Source organism: Cherax quadricarinatus, chromosome 24 (assembly GCF_038502225.1).
Source record: "Cherax quadricarinatus isolate ZL_2023a chromosome 24, ASM3850222v1, whole genome shotgun sequence".
Classification (NCBI taxonomy): Eukaryota; Metazoa; Arthropoda; class Malacostraca; order Decapoda; family Parastacidae; genus Cherax; species Cherax quadricarinatus.
The window spans coordinates 12,683,769-12,692,042 of NC_091315.1; positions in this window are offsets into that span (position 1 = coordinate 12,683,769).

The window sequence follows — 8,274 nt, forward strand, 5'->3', positions numbered from 1 at the left end:
TCTGTCAAGAGTCTCACACGATGATCATAACAGCGACTGAAGAAGTCACTCGCGGCGAAATTTTTCCTCTAATGTAAGTTAGGTTAGGTAAGGTTTGTCAGGAAACTGGACAAGTGTTTCCTGACGCGGATCTTAGTTATGATGACCGCAGCTGGACCTTCTGGCTATCTGACCGAGGCCTTCAGCTGGTTTATAAGTATCCTGAAGTGTACATAAGTGTGGTACTCTATCAAAAGCTTTACTAAAATCTAAATAAATAATATCATATTCTTTATCACTGTCTACTGCCTCGAATGTTCCATTGAAGAACGTCAGTAAATTTGTTAGACAGGAACGAGCTCTCGTGAACCCATGCTGAGACTCATTAATCAAACTATGCTCATCAAGGTGACTTCCAATAATGTCAGCTATAATTGATTCCAATAATTTGCCAATATAGAAGTCAGGTTTATTGGACGGTTATTTGAAGGAATGGACCTATCCCCTGATAGGTCCATTCTTCAAGATTCTCCTTTGTATGGACTGATGAAGCCACTGTGTGGCAAAACGTTTCCTCAATAAAGATACCGAAAAGTTGTACATGAGTCTAATTTATCAACGTGTCGGTTCTCTGAACCATTCATCTACAATGTCATTTCGGCCATAAAAGTGGTCCCAGTTAGTAAGTAAGTAAGTTTATTCAGGTATACACAAATACAGTTACATAGAATTATCATACATAGCAGCATATGTGTAGAGAACCTCGGATAACCCAAAAAAGTCAGACAGAGTGACTTATTTCCATTGGGGTCCTTTGAATGGTACTGCATTATCCATACATCTGGTATCAATTTATTCTAATTAATTATAGCTCATAAGAAGGAGAAATTAAGCAGTTTGCTTGACTGTTAAACCTGTGTATGGTCAGTTTATACACTGCCTCACTGAACATGTCTCAGCGGCAGACAGATGATCTCATCTTAAAGCAAAACTTTCTCCCATAAGTTAAGAGATTGGAGACTGGATTTCTGTCATGCGTGTCGTAGGAGGCGACTAAAATGCCGGGAGCAAGGGGCTAGTAATCCCTTCTCCTGTATAAATTACTAAATTTAAAAAGAGAAACATTTGTTTCTCTTTTTGGGTCACCCTGCCTCGGTGGGATACGGCTGGATTATTAAAAAAAAAAAAAGAAATCTTTTTGGTAGTGTGAACAAGAGCCAGCAGCCTTGTTGCTGTGTCGTCCATCACACGGGATTGGTTGATACAATTCAAGCAGTTTATGGGCCTGAGCTGCGAGACCTCAGTAGGGCATTGAGGATATTGTTAAGTATTCTAGTGTGGATTCTCTAGTTATGAGCTCTACAAATTCCTTCCACAGAGCCAGACTCATAACAAAAATATTAAAGACCAGCGAATGAGGCACCCAGAGTTTATTTAAATTTTCATGATGTACGCCAAGCCTCCTCGGCTGTGCGAATATCAATCGTTACAAGAATCAGTGGAAAATGTAAATTTAAATGTACGAGAGGCGTACACGTTCAGATACGCCAAAAAATTTTTCACATAGCTCGTGATATAATAAATATGACTGGTAGAAGTGAGTGGAGGGCGAGGCCAGTGTTACTGCAGATGTAGGAGAGTGGAGGGCGAGGCCAGTGTTACTGCAGATGTAGGAGAGTGGAGGGCGAGGCCAGTGTTACTGCAGATGTAGGAGAGTGGAGGGCGAGGCCAGTGTTACTGCAGATGTAGGAGAGTGAGTGGAGGGCGAGGCCAGTGTTACTGCAGATGTAGGAGAGTGGAGGGCGAGGCCAGTGTTACTGCAGATGTAGGAGTGAGTGGAGGGCGAGGCCAGTGTTACTGCAGATGTAGAAGAGTGTATGTAGGGCGAGGCCAGTGTTACTGCAGATGTAGGAGTGAGTGGAGGGCGAGGCCAGTGTTACTGCAGATGTAGAAGAGTGAATGTAGGGCGAGGCCAGTGTTACTGCAGATGTAGGAGAGTGAGTGGAGGGCGAGGCCAATGTTACTGCAGATGTAGGAGAGTGGAGGGCGAGGCCAGTGTTACCGCAGATGTAGGAGAGTGAGCGGAGGGCGAGGCCAGTGTTACTGCAGATGTAGGAGTGAGTGGAGGGCGAGGCCAGTGTTACTGCAGATGTAGGAGTGAGTGGAGGGCGAGGCCAGTGTTACTGCAGATGTAGGAGTGAGTGGAGAGCGAGGCCAGTGTTACTGCAGATGTAGGAGTGAGTGGAGGGCGAGGCCAGTGTTACTGCAGATGTAGAAGAGTGAATGTAGGGCGAGGCCAGTGTTACTGCAGATGTAGGAGTGAGTGGAGGGCGAGGCCAGTGTTACTGCAGATGTAGAAGAGTGAATGTAGGGCGAGGCCAGTGTTACTGCAGATGTAGGAGAGTGAGTGGAGGGCGAGGCCAGTGTTACTGCAGATGTAGGAGTGAGTGGAGGGCGAGGCCAGTGTTACTGCAGATGTAGGAGTGAGTGGAGGGCGAGGCCAGTGTTACTGCAGATGTAGAAGAGTGAATGTAGGGCGAGGCCAGTGTTACTGCAGATGTAGGAGAGTGAGTGGAGGGCGAGGCCAGTGTTACTGCAGATGTAGGAGAGTGAGCGGAGGGCGAGGCCAGTGTTACTGCAGATGTAGAAGAGTGAGTGGAGGGCGAGGCCAGTGTTACTGCAGATGTAGGAGAGTGAGTGGAGGGCGAGGCCAGTGTTACTGCAGATGTAGGAGAATGAGTGGAGGGCGAGGCCAGTGTTACTGCAGATGTAGGAGAGTGAGTGGAGGGCGAGGCCAGTGTTACTGCAGATGTAGGAGAGTGAGTGGAGGGCGAGGCCAGTGTTACTGCAGATGTAGGAGTGAGTGGAGGGCGAGGCCAGTGTTACTGCAGATGTAGAAGAGTGAGTGGAGGGCGAGGCCAGTGTTACTGCAGATGTAGGAGAGTGAGCGGAGGGCGAGGCCAGTGTTACTGCAGATGTAGGAGAGTGAGTGGAGGGCGAGGCCAGTGTTACTGCAGATGTAGGAGAGTGAGTGGAGGGCGAGGCCAGTGTTACTGCAGATGTAGGAGAGTGAGTGGAGGGCGAGGCCAGTGTTACTGCAGATGTAGGAGAGTGAGTGGAGGGCGAGGCCAGTGTTACTGCAGATGTAGGAGAGTGAGCGGAGGGCGAGGCCAGTGTTACTGCAGATGTAGGAGAGTGAGTGGAGGGCGAGGCCAGTGTTACTGCAGATGTAGGAGAGTGAGTGGAGGGCGAGGCCAGTGTTACTGCAGATGTAGGAGAGTGAGTGGAGGGCGAGGCCAGTGTTACTGCAGATGTAGGAGAGTGAGTGGAGGGCGAGGCCAGTGTTACTGCAGATGTAGGAGAGTGAGTGGAGGGCGAGGCCAGTGTTACTGCAGATGTAGGAGAGTGAGTGGAGGGCGAGGCCAGTGTTACTGCAGATGTAGGAGAGTGAGCGGAGGGCGAGGCCAGTGTTACTGCAGATGTAGGAGAGTGAGTGGAGGGCGAGGCCAGTGTTACTGCAGATGTAGGAGAGTGAGTGGAGGGCGAGGCCAGTGTTACTGCAGATGTAGGAGAGTGAGTGGAGGGCGAGGCCAGTGTTACTGCAGATGTAGGAGAGTGAGTGGAGGGCGAGGCCAGTGTTACTGCAGAAGTAAGATCAGGGACAAGATAGGCCCACTCAAAAGTTCCTCGGGTCAGCTCACTGACAGTGATAAGGAAATGTGTAGAATTTTTAACACATACTTCCTCTCAGTTTTTACACAGGAGGATACCAGCGATATTCCAGTAATGATAAATTATGTAGAACAGGACGATAATAAACTGTGTACTATTAGGGTCACAAGTGACATGGTCCTTAGGCAAATAGATAAATTAAAACCTAACAAATCCCCAGGCCCTGATGAACTGTATGCAAGGGTTCTAAAGGAATGTAAAGAGGAGCTTAGCACACCTTTGGCTAATCTTTTCAACATATCACTACAAACTGGCATGGTGCCAGATAAGTGGAAAATGGCAAATGTGATACCTATTTTCAAAACAGGTGACAGGTCCTTAGCTTCGAACTATAGACCAATAAGCCTAACCTCCATAGTGGGAAAATTTATGGAATCAATAATTGCCGAGGCAGTTCGTAGCCACCTTGAAAAGCATAAATTAATCAACGAATCTCAGCATGGTTTTACAAAGGGGCGTTCCTGCCTTACGAATTTATTAACTTTTTTCACTAAGGTATTTGAGGAGGTAGATCATGGTAATGAATATGATATTGTGTATATGGACTTCAGTAAGGCTTTTGACAGGGTCCCACATCAGAGACTATTGAGGAAAATTAAAGCACATGGAATAGGAGGAGAAATTTTTTCCTGGATGGAGGCATGGTTGACAAATAGGCAGCAGAGAGTTTGCATAAATGGGGAGAAATCAGAGTGGGGAAGTGTCACGAGCGGTGTTCCACAGGGGTCAGTGTTGGGCCCCCTGCTGTTCACAATCTACATAAACGACATAGATGAGGGCATAAAGAGCGATATCGGCAAGTTTGCCGATGACACCAAAATAGGCCGTCGAATTCATTCTGACGAGGACATTCGAGCACTCCAGGAAGATTTGAATAGACTGATGCAGTGGTCGGAGAAGTGGCAGATGCAGTTTAATATAGACAAATGCAAAGTTCTAAATGTTGGACAGGACAATAACCATGCCACATATAAACTAAATAATGTAGATCTTAATATTACGGATTGCGAAAAAGATTTAGGAGTTCTGGTTAGCAGTAATCTGAAACCAAGACAACAGTGCATAAGTGTTCGCAATAAAGCTAATAGAATCCTTGGCTTCATATCAAGAAGCATAAATAATAGGAGTCCTCAGGTTGTTCTTCAACTCTATACATCCTTGGTTAGGCCTCATTTAGATTATGCTGCACAGTTTTGGTCACCTTATTACAGAATGGATATAAATTCTCTGGAAAATGTACAAAGGAGGATGACAAAGTTGATCCCATGTATCAGAAACCTTCCCTATGAGGATAGACTAAGGGCCCTGAATCTGCACTCTCTAGAAAGACGTAGAATTAGGGGGGATATGATTGAGGTGTATAAATGGAAGACAGGAATAAATAAAGGGGATGTAAATAGTGTGCTGAAAATATCTAACCTAGACAGGACTCGCAGCAATGGTTTTAAGTTGGAAAAATTCAGATTCAGGAAGGATATAGGAAAGTACTGGTTTGGTAATAGAGTTGTGGATGAGTGGAACAAACTCCCAAGTACCGTTATAGAGGCCAGAACGTTGTGTAGCTTTAAAAATAGGTTGGATAAATTCATGAGTGGATGTGGGTGGGTGTGAGTTAGACCTGATAGCTTGTGCTACCAGGTCGGTTGCCGTGTTCCTCCCTTAAGTCAATGTGACCTGACCTGACTAGGTTGGGTGCATTGGCTTAAGCCGGTAGGAGACTTGGACCTGCCTCGCATGGGCCAGTAGGCCTTCTGCAGTGTTCCTTCGTTCTTATGTTCTTATGTTCTTATGTAGGAGAGTGAGTGGAGGGCGAGGCCAGTGTTACTGCAGATGTAGGAGAGTGAGTGGAGGGCGAGGCCAGTGTTACTGCAGATGTAGGAGAGTGAGTGGAGGGCGAGGCCAGTGTTACTGCAGATGTAGGAGAGTGAGTGGAGGGTGAGGCCAGTGTTACTGCAGATGTAGGAGAGTGAGTGGAGGGCGAGGCCAGTGTTACTGCAGATGTAGGAGAGTGAGTGGAGGGCGAGGCCAGTGTTACTGCAGATGTAGGAGTGAGTGGAGGGCGAGGCCAGTGTTACTGCAGATGTAGGAGAGTGAGTGGAGGGCGAGGCCAGTGTTACTGCAGATGTAGGAGTGAGTGGAGGGCGAGGCCAGTGTTACTACAGATGTAGGAGTGAGTGGAGGGCGAGGCCAGTGTTACTGCAGATGTAGGAGAGTGAGTGGAGGGCGAGGCCAGTGTTACTGCAGATGTAGGAGAGTGAGTGGAGGGCGAGGCCAGTGTTACTGCAGATGTAGGAGAGTGAGTGGAGGGCGAGGCCAGTGTTACTGCAGATGTAGGAGAGTGAGTGGAGGGCGAGGCCAGTGTTACTGCAGATGTAGGAGAGTGAGTGGAGGGCGAGGCCAGTGTTACTGCAGATGTAGGAGAGTGAGTGGAGGGCGAGGCCAGTGTTACTGCAGATGTAGGAGAGTGAGTGGAGGGCGAGGCCAGTGTTACTGCAGATGTAGGAGAGTGAGTGGAGGGCGAGGCCAGTGTTACTGCAGATGTAGGAGAGTGAGTGGAGGGCGAGGCCAGTGTTACTGCAGATGTAGGAGTGAGTGGAGGGCGAGGCCAGTGTTACTGCAGATGTAGGAGTGAGTGGAGGGCGAGGCCAGTGTTACTGCAGATGTAGGAGAGTGAGTGGAGGGCGAGGCCAGTGTTACTGCAGATGTAGGAGTGAGTGGAGGGCGAGGCCAGTGTTACTGCAGATGTAGGAGAGTGAGTGGAGGGCGAGGCCAGTGTTACCGCAGATGTAGGAGTGAGTGGAGGGCGAGGCCAGTGTTACTGCAGATGTAGGAGAGTGAGTGGAGGGCGAGGCCAGTGTTACTGCAGATGTAGGAGTGAGTGGAGGGCGAGGCCAGTGTTACTGCAGATGCAGGAGAGTGAGTGGAGGGCGAGGCCAGTGTTACTGCAGATGTAGGAGAGTGAGTGGAGGGCGAGGCCAGTGTTACTGCAGATGTAGGAGAGTGAGCGGAGGGCGAGGCCAGTGTTACTGCAGATGTAGGAGAGTGAGTGGAGGGCGAGGCCAGTGTTACTGCAGATGTAGGAGAGTGAGTGGAGGGCGAGGCCAGTGTTACTGCAGATGTAGGAGAGAGTGGAGGGCGAGGCCAGTGTTACTGCAGATGTAGGAGAGTGGAGGGCGAGGCCAGTGTTACTGCAGATGTAGGAGAGTGAGTGGAGGGCGAGGCCAGTGTTACTGCAGATGTAGGAGAGTGAGTGGAGGGCGAGGCCAGTGTTACTGCAGATGTAGGAGAGTGAGTGGAGGGCGAGGCCAGTGTTACTGCAGATGTAGGAGAGTGAGTGGAGGGCGAGGCCAGTGTTACTGCAGATGTAGGAGAGTGAGCGGAGGGCGAGGCCAGTGTTACTGCAGATGTAGGAGAGTGAGTGGAGGGCGAGGCCAGTGTTACTGCAGATGTAGGAGAGTGAGCGGAGGGCGAGGCCAGTGTTACTGCAGATGTAGGAGAGTGAGTGGAGGGCGAGGCCAGTGTTACTGCAGATGTAGGAGAGTGAGTGGAGGGCGAGGCCAGTGTTACTGCAGATGTAGGAGAGTGAGTGGAGGGCGAGGCCAGTGTTACTGCAGATGTAGGAGAGTGAGTGGAGGGCGAGGCCAGTGTTACTGCAGATGTAGGAGAGAGTGGAGGGCGAGGCCAGTGTTACTGCAGATGTAGGAGAGTGAGTGGAGGGCGAGGTCAGTGTTACCGCAGATGTAGGAGAGAGAATGGAGGGCGAGGCCAGTGTTACCGCAGATGTAGGAGAGTGAGTGGAGGGCGAGGTCAGTGTTACCGCAGATGATGGAGAGTGAGTGGAGGGCGAGGCCAGTGTTACCGCAGATGATGGAGAGTGAGTGGAGGGCGAGGTCAGTGTTACCGCAGATGATGGAGAGTGAGTGGAGGGCGAGGTCAGTGTTACCGCAGATGATGGAGAGTGAGTGGAGGGCGAGGCCAGTGTTACTGCAGATGTAGGAGAGTGAGCGGAGGGCGAGGCCCAGTGTTACTGCAGATGTGGGAGAGTGAGTGGAGGGCGAGGCCAGTGTTACTGCAGATGTAGGAGAGTGAGTGGAGGGCGAGGCCAGTGTTACTGCAGATGTAGGAGAGTGAGCGGAGGGCGAGGCCAGTGTTACTGCAGATGTAGGAGAGTGAGCGGAGGGCGAGGCCAGTGTTACTGCAGATGTGGGAGAGTGAGTGGAGGGCGAGGCCAGTGTTACTGCAGATGTGGGAGAGTGAGTGGAGGGCGAGGCCAGTGTTACTGCAGATGTAGGAGAGTGAGCGGAGGGCGAGGCCCAGTGTTACTGCAGATGTGGGAGAGTGAGTGGAGGGCGAGGCCAGTGTTACTGCAGATGTGGGAGAGTGAGTGGAGGGCGAGGCCCAGTGTTACTGCAGATGTGGGAGAGTGAGTGGAGGGCGAGGCCCAGTGTTACTGCAGATGTGGGAGAGTGAGTGGAGGGCGAGGCCAGTGTTACTGCAGATGTGGGAGAGTGAGTGGAGGGCGAGGCCCAGTGTTACTGCAGATGTGGGAGAGTGAGTGGAGGG